Source organism: Glycine soja, chromosome 7, assembly GCF_004193775.1.
Source record: "Glycine soja cultivar W05 chromosome 7, ASM419377v2, whole genome shotgun sequence".
NCBI classification, from domain to species: Eukaryota; Viridiplantae; Streptophyta; class Magnoliopsida; order Fabales; family Fabaceae; genus Glycine; species Glycine soja.
This window is the reverse complement of record NC_041008.1, coordinates 43,120,517-43,137,278: the sequence shown is the minus strand read 5'-3', so window position 1 is coordinate 43,137,278 and position 16,762 is coordinate 43,120,517. Positions and strand designations below refer to the sequence as shown.

The window sequence follows — 16,762 nt, the reverse complement described above, 5'->3', positions numbered from 1 at the left end:
AAGAACAAACTCTTTCTACTTTTCCAGTCTAAAAATAAGGTTGAACTTTTCTAGTCTATTTCTGGTGCACTTTACTCTCATGTAGATTGATGCTTCTATTTATAATGTTAAAAAGATATGGATTTGAGTCTCTCTTAAAAAAAAGATTTTATTTAAAAAAAATTCATATCTCTTTATCTTTATATTTGAAAATAAAAACTATCTCATATCTTCCTATCTTAAGAAGTTTCATGATATAAGACAAATATAATTCTCAAATAATCACATGATTAATTATAAGTAATCACATGTATGTAGCAATGGAATCTTATTCTTATTTTATGTATAACTTTCACATTTATAAAATAATACTTTTTGTTTATATTAATTATATTCTTGGTGTTAGCAAAGAATATAATAATATTCCACTAAAATATTTATTTGATTAAATTAAACTCTACTTTAATTATCAAATAAACTATTTTCTTTTGCAAAGATTAAAACACTAGTTTGTGTGTGACTCCATAAGTTCAATAGTAAACTAGTAGTAATCAATCATAATTAATTTACTACTCATGGTAGGTGTTTAGCAACACTTCTTAACGTCCGAATAGCATAAAATAACATTTTTTACCTTGCAGAACCAATAAAAGAATAATGTAATCTTTTCTTCCATCATTTACAACCCAAGGCTAACTCTTGATTATAATATTACTTTCAAATTCTAACAAGTTAACACATTATATTTAATCAATGAATGACTTAAGAAACTATTTTCTTCTTTCATTCAATTGCCCTGAGCAAGGTCTTAATTCTATCGTAGAGCTCAAACTCATTACCTAGATTTGATGGATTCCTTCTTAATTAATCATTAATTCTACAAGTATTTAATCATATCCGATATACATTCAACTAGTGCCCTAAGGTATTAGGTGTCCGAAATTAAAATATAACAAATAACTTGTTAATTACTATGATAATCTCTGGTCAAATGAAATTATTATATTTCTTCTTGAGAACTTCCTATTGATATATCAAGGTAATATTAATTATTAGGAATTTTCAATTGAGTTAGTTCAATGATGACATCCACATATACATCATCTATATATGCAATTTAATAAATGAGATATGTTAATCTTTATAAAAAAAAAAGATCATTACATATATATTGATCTATCTGGATTATTGATGTCATATTCATAATAATCCTACGATCAAGAACAAATTAGATTAAAATTATAAATGACTTATTTCTCACTGTCATAATCTCTATCATGATAACAAGTCTCTAATTTTAATCAAGAACTTGTTAAATTAACAATTTAATAAAACAATAAATATGATGATAAAATGAAAACTAATTATTTACTAAAATTGATAACATAATGGATTGGATCTTGGGCATACATATTTATCCCCAACAATCTCCCACTTACACTAGAGCCAATCACTTATGTATTCCATCACTAATTCCAACTTATGCTCATCAAACTACTTTTGTTTTTAATTTTGAGTCTCCATAATGAGCCACAAATTTTAGTTCTTCTTAAGTACTTAAAAATGGTCTTACTCACTTTCAATGCTCCCCACCAAGACTTTCTTGTTATCAACTTGTTACACCTAGTGCTTAAATGAGATTAAAATCATGTCATATACAATAACTTCCACTATGCTAGCATATGCTACTTTAGTTATGTATTCTCTCACTTCATGAGTTTTAGGGCAATCCTCCATACCGAGAGTAACTCCAATTCCTATTGGCAAATAGTCACTTTTGCAGTTTCCATGGTATACCTCTTTAGGATGGTATTAATGTACCTAGATTGGGAGACACCAAGCAACCTTCTAGATCTATCTCAATAAACTTTTATTTCTAAAATGTAGGTTGTTTCTCCCTAATGTTTTGGACTCACAAAGTTATTCTTCATAGCTAACAAGATTGAACCATTCAATTATTATGTTAAAATGAATGCTTCAACTTCTACACACTTGTTTCAATCCATAAATGAATCATTGAAACTTGTAGACTTTATTATGATCAGACAAGGATGTGAATCTCTTAGGTTGTGTCATATACACATCTTATTTTAGCTCACCATTAATAAAATCCCTTTTCTACATCCATTTCATATTTCATTATCATAATATGCTACTATAGCAAGAAGAATTTGAATTGATTTGAGCATTTCCACTAGAGAAAAGTTTTGTCACAACCTATACCTTCCTTTGGACATTATCCCTTGGTAACAAGGCAAGCTTTGTAGGTTCAACCTTCAAATCTGCTCCAATCCTTTTCTTTTAAACCCATTTACAACCAATTAGTTTTATATCCTTTGAAGCTTCAACTAAAGTCCATACTTTCTTGATCTTCATTGATTCTATTTTGAATTCCATAGCTTCTTGCCATTTCTTACGATTCAAGTTTTACATAGCCTCCTCATAGCTTCTTGGATCATCATCATCATGATAAACCTCATTTGATGTGTCATCTAGGACCATCAAGTTTAATCAATCAGGTGTATAGTGCACTCAAGTAAATTTTCTAGAAGGCTCATGCATTGGGTTCATAGGTTGTTGAATTGGCTCTAAGATTGGTTTATTAACTTGATCTTGAATTGTAGCTGGCTCTTGAACCACAATTGTTGGAGGTGATGACCTTTGTGGTAACTTTAGAACATTAATTTAATGTATCTTAGTTTTCATCTCATAGTCCTGAGTTGTTTCATTGGTTAATTGAGTTTCATCAAGCTCAATTTCTTTTCCATGACTTCCTCTTGCAAGGAAATTCCTTTCTAAAATATATAGCTCCTCTTGCCATAAACATTTTATGGTCAGAAGGTTAGTTTAAACAATATCCCATAATTTCTTTGGGATACCCAATGAATCTACATTTCTCAAGCATTGCCTCAAGTTTATCTATTCGCAGTCTCTTAATGTAAGTGAGACAATCCCAAGCCTTGTTGTGTTTGAGATTCATTCTAGCCCTTTCCATATCACATATGGAGTTGTAGATACTAATTTAGTAGAAACTTTATTTGGCAAATAAGTTACTACTTCTAATGCATATATGCACATAAACTTACTAGAAGATCATAGGTAACTTGATTCTCGTAGTCAATTAGCATATTAAGCATCTTATGCATGAGAACAATTCTTAGGTAACAATACTAATCGTCATAATTGGATCCAACCAATTTTTTTGTTTCAATATTTCTTTTAGTGGGAAATTTCTTAAAACTATGAATGAGTCACTTGGTTGTCAAGTCATTTTCTCAAACATATTCTAAGGAAAAATATATCACATATATTTTTCTAAGATATGGTGTATCACATACACTTTGAAAGAAAAACAATCATACCAAATAAGTACCTGGTTGTCAGGTCAATCCTATTGGTATCTACAAATTAAATTTAATACTCCCCTGGGTAGTCAAGATGTTTAGTATAAAAAATAATTTCAAAATTCACATATCAAGCTATATTAATTAATTATAAGTCACCTGATTGTCAGATCGTTCCTTATTATTAATTAAATAGATAACTTGCATCACATGCTTTTATTTTAAGCTACAAGTCTCCTGATTTTTAGGCCGTTCCTTGTAATAAAAATAATTTTCATCACATGCTCCAATTTATTTTTAAATTACAAGTCTCTTGTTAGTCAGGTCATTCTTGATAATAAAATAAATGAAAACAATTTGCATCATATGCTCCAATTTATTTTCAAATTGAAAGTCTCTTGTTAGTCAAGTCGTTCCTTGTAATAAAATAAATCAAAATAGTTTGCATCATATGCTCCAATTTATTTTCAAATTACAAGTCTCTCGTTAGTGTAAGTCATTAATAAATCAAAACAATTTGCATCGTATGCTCCAATTTATTTTTAAAACCACAAGTTCCTTGATATTCTGATCATTTCTTGTAATTAACCAATTTAATATATAAAACAAACTGGATAATATATCACCATATAAAACACATATCATCATATGTATTTCTATAAATACTATAAACAACATGTGGAGAAACAAAATTTTGCTCCTAAAATAATATTATTATAGTCATTGACAGGATACAACTTAAATTAAATCATTTTCATTCAAAATCTTATTTCTATGTTAGTTGTTTGGAATAGAATTAACTTTTGTTGTCAACTTTCTTGACGAGCAGAACAAAGAAAGAAAACTTAGACAAAATTTGGTGCTTTTGTTTTGAGAGGATAACAAGAGAATAAGTAATTGCATGTTTTTTCAATATGCAATCTAAGGCTCTTCTTATAGCACACATAAAAATCTTCTTTTCCTAACCATCCAAAAACTCATGTGCATTCTCTGTCTTGTTCTTATCTAATGTTTAAATTTAAAAAAAAAATCATTTTTTGTTTCTATTGACTAGCTATTAACATATTTAAATTTCAAATCAAATCCTTTTTTTCCTATGTGTCAACTATTAGCCTATTTAAACTTAAAAACAAAATCCATTTTTCTTTCTATTTGTCAACTGTTAACATATTTAAATTTAAAATAAAACCTTTTCTCTTATTTCTATCCGTCAACTATTAGCCTATTTAAAAACAAGTCCTTTTTTGTTTTTAATCAATAAATCAAATGTCTACGATATATCTCTATATAATATCACATATTATTAACTTTTATCACAATAATCAAAATCTTGATACAATCCTGTAAATTATATACTACAATATATCTATATATTTTGTAATCATATAATATATATGATATATATTGTATGTACATAATATAATAAATTTTTTATGTATATCATCAATACGATATAACAATTTAATCAATAAGTAAAATATCTCTATGCAGAAGTATATCATCAAAAGGATATATCATATCATCGACATAATACCATATATTATTGACTTTTATCACAATAATCAAAATTTTGGTACAACCCTATAAATTATATACTACAATATATCTCCATATATTACAATCATATAATATAATAGCAATCATGAAAAGAAATCACCAATCAAAATTCACACATATTAGTATAGGTGATGTTTCACAAATCAGTATCAATGATGAACTATAGATCAATTTAAATATCTCCCTAGATATTTAATAAATATTCACATAAAAAAGCATGATATATTAATTTTAGAATTTCTAAGCATCTAAACAAATATATCACACTATATAAATGTATACTTTATGAACAACTTCACAATGAAAAGTGTCGAGCCTAATCATTCTATAAATTATACAAAATATAATTTCACTTCAAATGAATGAATTCATTAACATTTAATCTGACACGTTTTCATGATTTTAACATTTGATATACTTAATTATATCAAAATCATCAATTTATATAGCAAATGTTGAAGACAATAGTTTTCATCTTCAAAGCTACTTAAAATATGTTACATCTAATAAAGATTATCTTAATATATTATAATTCACATCTTTAATCTATACTTGTATAACCTTTCAATATGTGAAAGTGAAAATTAATCTACTATTATATATTCAATATATACTAAAGAAATATATATCTTAATACATATCATGTACACCAAATAAAATAATAATTTGGATCTAAGCATATCTAACATGTAGTACACGGTTACGATCACAATATTTATCTAACAAATATATATTAATTATATCTAAATAAATTGAAACAATATTAATAAGATAAAGATAAAGTGACACGTAACAAGATTTCCAAACAATTTGAATTGTTCCTAAAACATATCATAACAACAAAGGTTCAAAAGTTTAAATAAATAAATAAAATTTATAATTCAAAATATTAAAACCTTGAAGATGCTCAGCACATGTTTCGCTTCATTCTATTCGTAAATAAATGGATATAAGCATGGCAAGAAATATGCACACTTGAAACGCTTTCTCTAATCGCAAACAAAATAAATATAAGTAGCAAGCACTGTTCATGCCAATTATCAACCGTGTATACTATAAGATTAATATAGCAATGTCATAGAACGAGTATGCACACTGGTTCAATAGATATACACGTAATAATAGACTACAAAATTATACAAGTAAGAAAAAACAATTTTTAATCCGACCAGACTATACAACCTTACAATCTCACATACAATCATAATAAGCATTACGTGCAAGCAAATAAAATTTAAAACTTTGTCATAGTTTCGTAAATATAATTTAAACACAAAAGAACTAAGCTCTCATACCAATTAAAGGAAAAAGAGTGTTCAAAACATGTACATCGGATAATTAAGATCTATTTTGTATTTAAATTATATTGAAATATACGACATACTTGATGTGTACTTGTTGATCAACTCTTGAAGCAACAAAAATTTTAATCAATAGTGTGAAAACTCTACGTGTATTCACGTTGAGACGAATCTCTTAACGTCCGGATAACATGAAATAACATCTTTTACCTTCAAGAACCAATAAATGATATGATTGATGTAATATTTCTTTCCATCATTTATAGTTCAAGATTAACTCTAGAGTATAGTATTACTGTCAAACTCTAATAAGTTAACACATTATATTTAGTCTATGAATGACTTATGAAACTTTTTTCTCCTTTCATTCAATTGCCTTGAGCAATGTCTTAATTCTATCATAGAGCTCAAACTCATTAGAGTTGATGAATTCCTTCTTGATTAATCATTAATTCTACATGCATTTAATCATATCCAATATACATTCAACTAGTGCCCTAAGGCATTAGGTGTCCGAAATTAAAATATAACAAACAATTTGTTAATTACTATGATAATCTCATGTTAGAGGACATTATTATATTGCTTCCTGAAAACTTTCTATTGACATATTAAGATAATATTAACAATTAGGAATTCTCAATTGAGTTAGTTCAATGATGACATCCACACATACATCATTTATATATGCAATTTAATAAATGAGATCTATTAACCTTTATTCAATAACGACCATTACATATATATTGATCTATCCAGATTATTAATGTCTTATTTACAATAATCCTACAATCATGGACAATTTAGATTAAAATTATAAATGACTTATTTCTCATTATCATAATCCTTATCATGATAACAAGTCTTTAATTTTAATCAACGACTTGTCAAATTAACAATTTAATAAATATATGATAATAAAATAAAGAATAATTCTTTACTAAAATTGATAACATGATGAATTGGATCTTGGACATACATATTTATCCCTAACAAAACTATTTTCATTTTTAGTACTTGACCATTGAAAAACTCTTTAACAAATAGGATAAAGTGTATTAGAAATATTATTAGGGTGTTTGTAACCATCGAGCACTTAATCAATTGTGTGAAGTTGTTGTGTCTTGTGAAGTATTTCAAAAAGTTCAAAGTCTCTCATTGAGTAGTTTAGATTTTCTCAAGGAGCATATATATATATAAGGGAAAAGATGGTTAAATTAGCTAGCGAGAGGCAAGGGTATGGTGCCCATGAGATTGGGCCAAGTGGGCTCAATGTACTGCAAACGGTTTGATTCCCCATTTTGACATTATGAGATTACAAAAATTATGGGATTTTCGGCCTTAATTATCTAGGAGATTTCTGCATCACTCAGTCACCATGTCGCTGACAAAAATCTTACCTAAATCTTGTAGGACTGTGGCCAAGAGGGAATAGTCATCTCTACCAAACAAGAGTGTGCTCATAATATGCCTCCTATACTTATCTAAGTTAAAACAATACCTACATTACACCCAAGCTTTAAAAAGTATGAATTCTTCTCTCTCAACCTAGATTGAGAAATTTAATCTATTCTTCATATTTTTCATATGTGAATATTTGCTACTTGTTGCTCAACAAGCCATGGAATAATGGCAGATACAGACCCTCCATCCCAACTCACAAGAATATGAGGAAAGGTCACTTCTAGAAACCCTCAGTTGCATGTGTATTAAGCCAATTATTTTTCTCCTAGACACATTATTTCCAACTCCAACCCACAATGATGCTGCCCCACCACCACTACATCATAATTCCAATCAATGGCCCAATCAATTTACTTTCTCTGTTATCCTCTGGTCGACTAGAAAAACTAATAAAGTTGTGGTGCTCCTAGTTCAGAATTATCAAGACATGACATTTCCCTTCTGGATGTCATGTCCTTAATAGCCTGTTTTCTTTGTTTCTTCTACATTAAGCTGCCCTCCAGCCATGCCAATGTTTCCTCCTTCCATGGTAAGCATGCTCAAATGCATAAACTCAGAAATTTAACTCTTAAAACTTCCTTTCATTGTTGTTTGAATATAATTAAGTTGCTTTCCCTATGCGTGCATGTATCTCACACCTTTCGATTATGGTAAAGGAATTGAGTGCAATTGACCTGTCTGGTTGTTTGATCCAGGTACGAGGCTAGCTAGCAGCTAAACAAGCTCATGGAATTGACAAGAACAAACACTATATTACATAGTCATTTACCATCAAGCATACCTAGTTCAACTAATGTGAGATTTATCAAAATGTCTCGAATTTAAGTATTAAATATTTAATTACATTAATGCTAACTTTCTTAATGTTTCAGAAGCATTATCATCAGCAAAGATTGTATCTTTAAAACAATTTAGGAAAGTCTTGTTATGCTCTTTCAAGACCCTGTTCTTCGACATTTTTGGATTACTTTCCTTCACTAAACCTTCATCGTGAAGTATGTATGGCAAAACTTCATTACTGTTATTTAATATATACAAATGAGCTTGTTGCAAATCTTCTACACTTGGAGTGATAACATGCAGTCCTCTTAAACCCTTACCTCTCACTCTTTCGTCATGCTGAGACTCGAGAAGCCCAATAGGTTTTGCTTTTTGAATGTACTCTGAACAAAATTCAATGGCTTCTTCTGCAATGTACCTTTCCACAATAGATGCTTCTGGATGGTGTAGATTCTTGGTATACCCTTTAAAGATCTTTATGTATCGCTCAACCGGGTACATCCACCGCAAATAAATAGGAACACAACATTTGATTTCTCTGACCAGATGAAAAATTAAGTGAACCATGATGTCAAAGAAAGCAGGAGAAAAATACATCTCTAACTGACACAATATAATAGCAGCCTCATTTTTCAGCTCATCTAACTTGACATGATCAAGGACTTTGCTACATATGGCATTGAAGAATAAGCACATCCGAGTTATGACAAGCCTGACTTTGTTATGAAAAATATCTCGTATGGTCACGGCTAACAATTATTGCATCAACACGTGGCAATCGTGAGACTTTAAGCCTACCAACTTTAGATCTTTCAACTGTACGAGGCTCTTAATATTTGAATAGTATCCTTGTGAGACTTTGACACGGCACAGACACTGACAAAAACTCATCTTCTCTTTTCTGGACAAAGTATGACAAGCTGGAGGCAAGTATATTTTTTTACCATCAGACATTGGATGTAACTGCACTTGTATACCCATCTTCGCTAGATCTTAACGAGTATTCAAACCATCTTTCATCTTACCTTGAATGTTAAGGAGCGTCCCAATGACACTATCACATACATTTTTCTCCACATGCATAACATCAATACAATGTCTAACATCTAGATCAGACCAGTACGGAAGATCAAACAAAGTCGACCTTTCCTTCCATATGCAAGTCTTACTTTTTTTCCTTCTTTTGGGTCTTTCCAAATATAGTATTCAAGTGTTGAACCCACTAGAGAACATGGTCACCAATTAACAAAATTGATGCAATTTCATGCTCTTGACTTCCATTAAATGCTTTTTTCAATCGCCGGTAAGCGTGATGAGGTTTTAGAAAACGTCAATGCCTAGTGTAGATTTTTTTTCTACCATGTTTCAGTTGTATGTAACTTGTGTCTTCTTCACATATGGGGCATGCACGATGGCCCTTAACACTATAACTGCTCAAAGTCCCATATGATGGAAAGTCATTAATGGTACAAAAAAACATTGCGCGCAAATGAAAAGTCTCATTTCGAAACCCATCAAACACGAAAACCCCCTCGTCCCACAACTTTGTCAAGTCTTCAATCAAGGGACTAAGATAAACATCGATGCCATTTCCTGGCTGTCTTAGGCCCAATATCATCATAGATAACATCATTTATGTTCTCTTCATGCACAACCAAGGAGGCAAATTGTAAATTACTAGCAAAACTGGCCACGAACTGTGTTGAGTTCTTAAACTTCCATATGGATTCATTCCATCAGTGGCTAATCCAAGCCTAAGATTTCTTGTCTCTTTGCCGAAATCCGGATACAAACAATCAATCTTCTTCCATTGGGAGGAATCAGCCGGATGACGGAGCATTCCATCACAGTTTCTCTCATTTGCATGCCATGTAAGGTCTTTTGCGTAATCTCCATTAGTAAACAGACGCTTAAACCTTGGAATGATGGAAAAATACTACAACACCTTTGTTGAGGGGCCTTTCTTTGAGTTTTCATCACTACTACACTCATCATCATTTTTCACTTTGTACCATGATACCCCACACCTAGGGCATTTAGGCATTTTTTGAAATTCATGTCTGTACAGTATGCAATCATTCGGGCAAGCATGAATCTTCTAATACTCCATACCCATCGGACACAGTATCTTCTTGGCCTGATAGTAACTTTTAGGCAACGTGTTTTCCTTTGGAAGCATATCGTGCACTACTTGAAGAAGTGAACTAAAGCTTTTGTTACTCCACCCATATTTGGCCTTCACATTAACCAGACTTAACACCGCTGACAACAGCGTCAAGGAATTCTTACACCCTGGATACAAAAGCTTCTTTGAATCAATTTGTAATGTATCATACATAGGGACATGTGCTTGCTAAAAAGACTCTTGTCCAAGGTCACAAATCATATCCTCTAAGTGATCTCTCATTTCTACATCAAACGATTTAGATTGGGACCCATTCTGCATGTCTGTCAATTCACCATGTCATATCCACATTGTATAATTCTTCTTAATCCCATAACACAATAGATGCTCCTGTATGTCATCCAATATTTGTCGTCTCCCGTTCAAACAATTTATACAAGGACAAAAAAATTTTCATCCCCATTCGATTGACTTCTTTCAGAAGCAAATTGCAAGAACTCTTCAACCCCTTCCTCATATGTAGGGCTTATGCGACTTTTGTTCATCCAACTTTGATCCATCTAAATAATAACTCAGTGATACTTACAAAGTTATTCGATCCATGAAAATATCACTTTTTCATTATAGGTGTGGCCCTATCCCATTTAGGAAGACATTTTTTTATGGTAGCTTCATACGTCAAGGTTAAGTCTATTTTGTTTAATTTGACAAAATTTCGGCAGCATTTCGCATTGATCTCCAAGTACATGACATGAAAGTGATGAGATTAATTCCCCAACAATCAAGTATACACTCAGAGAACAACTAGAAATGCATGGTACCAAAATTTCATCAAATTCAACAAAATAATCTTAACCTTAACACATGAATCTACCATAAAAATATGAGTCTCTCAAACTGTTCAAATGCATAATTCAAGATTTAATACAGTGATTAATGCAAACTGTCTGCAAGAATCATTGTATTTAATCTCAAACGGGAATTTAAGGTTCACTCATGATGAACATAATTTGTATAACATATATCAATTCTCATTAATGGCAGTGAACAAGTAATAAAAACGTAGGTAACGAACAACAAGATCAAAAGTTTACAAAAAACATTTGTACCTGTGTGATGAGCAGCACGATCCAAAAACAGAGCAACAATCCAATAAAGAACTCAATGACCACCTACATCAATCATCATTCCCAAAAAAACTAGATATAAAACTTCTCCACCTACATGAATCATTAACCACATTGCTAACATGTGACATACAAAAGTTGATTGACAAACTTACCAACAATTCAAACAATAAACTAGTGTGAAGCTGGGTTGGAGTGGGAGCAAGGAAGTCAAGGCTCAACACAAAAACCAAGCAAGTCAAAACACCCCAAATATGCTAGAAACATTGAAATCAACAACTTCTGGATATTATTTGAATTATTGTTCAAAACCAATAACTGAGTTTATAATTTTTTTGTTAGAATCACAAACTCCTAGTCTCATGTAATTTGGTAGGGACAAAAAGCATGCGATGCTGATGCATAATCATATAGCTAACTATAAATATCAATCATAACAAAAATAAACTTATTTATTCTTCTTATTGTTGGACAAGTGGCCTCAATAACTTAAGAGGGGGGTGAATTAAATTTCAAAATTTTCCCACTAACAAACTTTAATCCCCTCTTTAAATGATATATGATAGATTTAATATGCAGAAGAAGAAGCAACAATCAATTTAATCAATATTCTTTAAACGTGCAAGATAAAAATTGATTGCAATAATATAAATGAGATAAGGGAAGAGAGAATTTGCAAACTCGATTTATACTGGTTTTGCCACTTCCCGTGCCTACGTCCAGTCCTCAAGCAACTCACTCGAAATTTCCACTATCCTTGCAAAACTCTTTTACAACTTCTAAACTACCTAGGGATCCCTCTCCCTTGTATTCAGGAAACTCACAATTCAAGAGACACAACCTCTTGATCACAACAATTTTCTTATAGAAGTACATAATTTTTTCTCTCTTTGAGAGAAAAATGATACAAGTTGAAGATCTTAGAAGAATCCTTAATTGGTTTACAAGTGTTTGGCCAAAGATTTGTTTTTCAGATAATAAGACAATGAGGTTCTAAAAATTTTCATAGACAAGTCACATATTTAAAGGCCCTTGGTGGTTTTTCAAAAACTTATGAAGGCATGTGACTTTTCAGAGCAATTTTTAAAATTTCCTCACTGGTAATCGATTACATATCTTTGGTAATCGATTACACAGTTACAAAATGAGGAGTCATGACTTTTCATTTGAATTTCAGGAGTTCTGTTACTAGTAATCAATTACACACAAATGGTAATCAATTACAACTTTTAAAATTCAAATTTCAAACTTCCTGAAAAGCTGTTTAAAAATAATTTGGCTTCTGGTAATCGATTACCAGAGGAAAAATTCCTTTTCCATAAATGTTAAAATATTAAAAAAAATTCAAAATTAATTTAAAATTATGTTTTGTGGCCAAACCTTTTCAATCATTAAGAGATTCTTTTAACAAAAATAGACTAAGGCGTATCTTTTCTCTTGATCTTTTGTTTACTTGATCTTGATTTGAACTTGAAGTAAACTTGTGTTGCTTCTGTCTTTGGCATCATCAAAACCTTCATACATATACATCCACACCTATATTTTTTGATAACCCCATATTCATAGTGTTCACAATCATGTATGTTGTGGCTCTTGAAAGTTTATGGACTTCAATGGTTATGTTCCTTTGCTGCCTTACTGATTGCCAAAAGATAACAATAATTGGGTGGAAATCATACTTGAAGAGTAGCTTTATCCTCCTTAGACAACGTACTATTGACCACAACACTGTCTTTAGTGGGACTAATACTGCAAGATATCCCATTTTTTGGGGTAGATAAACATATCCCAATTTAAACTGTAATCAAGACTAAAGGGCAATTAACAATGATGTGCCTTCACAAGAAACAAACACACCAGCCCATACAATGTAAAGGAAATGTAACAATTGAATTGAGTGATGGTATCAGGACATGAGATATATTGTCTGGTTTAAATTTGCGAGCATACCTTCCTGATGGAAAATAAATCTCCAAAAGCAAAAACCAGACCGAAGACAGCAACAACTACCCCTACTCCAATCTGCATCATGATGGTTACATGCATAAAGTTTTTTATATAAATGAGCATCAAAAGTTTATCAAAAAGTTTTGTACCTATGATGATGATCAGTATAATGTCCAAGTACGAATGTCATGATCACGATGTAAACAATAAGACAAATAGTGCCTACAAATTAAATATTTGAATGCAAAGTCATATATGACAAACTTGAATATATCAAGTAAGACTTTACATGAAATAAACAATGACCGTTGACTTTTGAAAAAACATGTGTTCACAAAGTTTTAGGCCATTGATAGTGCTTTGTGTTATGTCTGTATAAAGGAACGTAGTAGATGTGAATGATGTCGTCCTATAATAATTTAAGTAGAAGACTTGGCCACCAATACAAACACAAAGTTGGCAAAAAAAAAGGCATGTACACTACATTTAAGTAGCAGACTTGGCCACCAATCCAAAGTTAACATGTAAGTTAAATATGTATGATAAAGTTTATTGACTCGTACCTGTTATAATTTCTCATTGAGAGTGTAAAATTTTTAATGCAGAGAAATTTAACTCATATCTCATCCAAATGTAAGAATAAAAATATATATATCTCACCCAAAAGTTGCGTCTAATTTCAGCCACCAAACTATCTCCACCAACCAATACGGAGGATCCAAGTGGTGGAGGTAACAATAATTGGAACAACAATGGGTCATCGCAAACTACAGAGGATAGCTGGAAAAAATCTACAACTGAAGGGACCAATATCCAGGGTGGTGGGTAGAACAAGGGATCTAGTTCAAACACTACTTCTAAGGACTGGGGTCAATCAAGTACTGCAGACAAGGGTCAAGCATCTAGTTGGAAAGAAGCAGCAGATGGTAAGAAAGAAATAATGATAACCGAATAGAAGTCCATCGGATTATCCTTTCTATTTTGTTTTATTATTAAAATAGCGGTAGTGTTCAAAAGAAAATTAAGTTACTATGCAAATTAATGATTTTAATTTCCAGTTCACAATCATTATTAATTATAAGTTAACCTTCAAATCACAACATAGTTAATCTAATGTTTTATCAATATAAATTTACATATGAATCTTTCCTTTTGTTTTGTGCGGTTTAAGAGTCTTTCCTTATCCATTATCTAGATATAGGTTATTAAAGGTACTCCAAAATCTTATATTGGATATGAGAAATCACGTAAAATTTTATCTTTTCATTCTTATAGGTTGTTACCCTACTGTGTGTATCATGCCTCCTCAGTGATGATTGCCCGAGTTAAACTCTTCAACTAGGCTAACCAACTGACCAAAAGTTCACCAATTTTATTGGACTACTGGTATAGCTATATATTCAAACTAAGAAAGTTACAGAAAATTTTATTGGACTTCACCAATCTTACAATAATATAAAAAAAGTTGGAGTCCACGTTTCACAAAATTCCTAACATGAATATTAACTAAGAAACAACTATCTATCTAATTCCAAAAAATTGACTTCACTTATACAAAGTGTGATAAGAAACAACTATCTATCTAAATTTTGGGCATAATTTCCTGTGTCTTTGGGCATTCACCATGTCCTAATGAAATTTAACTCATTTTAATGCACAATGTGGTTTGAGTTACAGGATGTTTCTGAGAGAAAGATAAGATTTGCATAAAATCTTTCGGTTAAAGATCTGATCTAGAGGATTGAAGATACTGTGACGGAAATGGAATTTAGAATCCAAAAGAAAAATGGCAAAGTTTGTACTATAACTTATGTTTTATTCAAGTTGCTTCTGTTTCCTGCAAACTTGCAACTAAACTAAATGTTAGTTTAGCTAAAAGTACATAGAATACCAAAATTTCAGTTGAAAGTGATGCGAGAGAACAAGGTGCACAAAACTCTCGGCTGCTTCTCAGTGGTAGTAGAGGTAATGTATGTTTAGAATGAGCTAATCGATCGTAAACTACTCTTTACATCTCAATGTCTGCATAATTTGCTGATGCTAAGAAACTAACTTCATTTCAAATTTATGGGGGAGGAAAAGGGCTTAAATAGTAATTAAAAGATAGCCCACAAAAAGGAATAAGATAGAGAAAAGAGAAAATAAGTGGTTTAACCAAAATGTGACACCATAAACGAATTATTGCTGCAGTAAAAAGTTGATTGTGCAATTAACATGTCACCCTTTATGATGCATGTCTTAGCTTTTATATAATATATAGTTAAATTAACTAGGAACCCAATAATTTTTTGCTATGGACTAAACCTTCAAACTGAATACTAAAAGGTTAATTAGTATCATAATCTCCCATATAAATTCATTGCTATATACCAACATCATCTCGAAGGAAAGATCCAAAAACACCCACAAAATATGATAGCAAGAGAAAACAAAAAGAAAAATGAGAGATTGCAAAAACAAGCACTAATCAATAGATATAGTGGCCTACTTGTCTTTTGCCTTGAGTGAAACCCACCATTTGTTAATTGCCAAACTAATGATTTTCTGGGTCAAGATCTCAATACTTAGTAGTCAGACAAAAGCATGAAAGGACTAACCCATATTTACCTTACTTGACAAAAAGCTTTTAGACACTACTTTTATGCTTCTGATCCTCAATTTGAAGATAAAGATAGAACAAAATAGGGACCCATTGAATAGTAGAACTATAGAAAGTCACCTTTTGAATCCTTACAATAAAGTAATCTAGCTTACACATGAATCCATTCAAGTAGCCCATACATTTTTGGAACAAATTTGTCTAACATAAGATTCTTATTGCCATTTTATAAGTTCAATAAATCATTCTGCGAAATATAGAACCAATATATAATCATGATCTCAACTCAGTTATCGGAAAAAAAAAATCATGTTCTCAACTCCAAATGTGAAAGTCCTCTGCAGACCCAATTACAAGCAAAAATAAAAACAAAACGACCCAATTACAAACAGGATGCATATTTTCTTCCACAATTACAAGCAAAAAGAAGCAACCACGTACCTCAATCTCACGACAGCAGTGACGACCCCAATTCGCGGAGCAGTTCCATGTTGAGCGGCACCAATGGTGACACAAAACGGCGGTAACAAGTCACAAAA

The 16,762-nt window shown here is 31.2% G+C and overlaps 1 long non-coding RNA gene across 1 annotated transcript; it reads left to right on the top strand.

Moving 5' to 3' along the window:
* The first annotated feature begins 14,076 nt into the window (after positions 1-14,076).
* Positions 14,077-15,643, top strand: LOC114419900. Its single transcript, XR_003668321.1, has 3 exons — positions 14,077-14,148; positions 14,308-14,550; positions 15,302-15,643. It is a non-coding gene; the product is annotated as an uncharacterized LOC114419900 (long non-coding RNA).
* Positions 15,644-16,762: the final 1,119 nt, after the last annotated feature.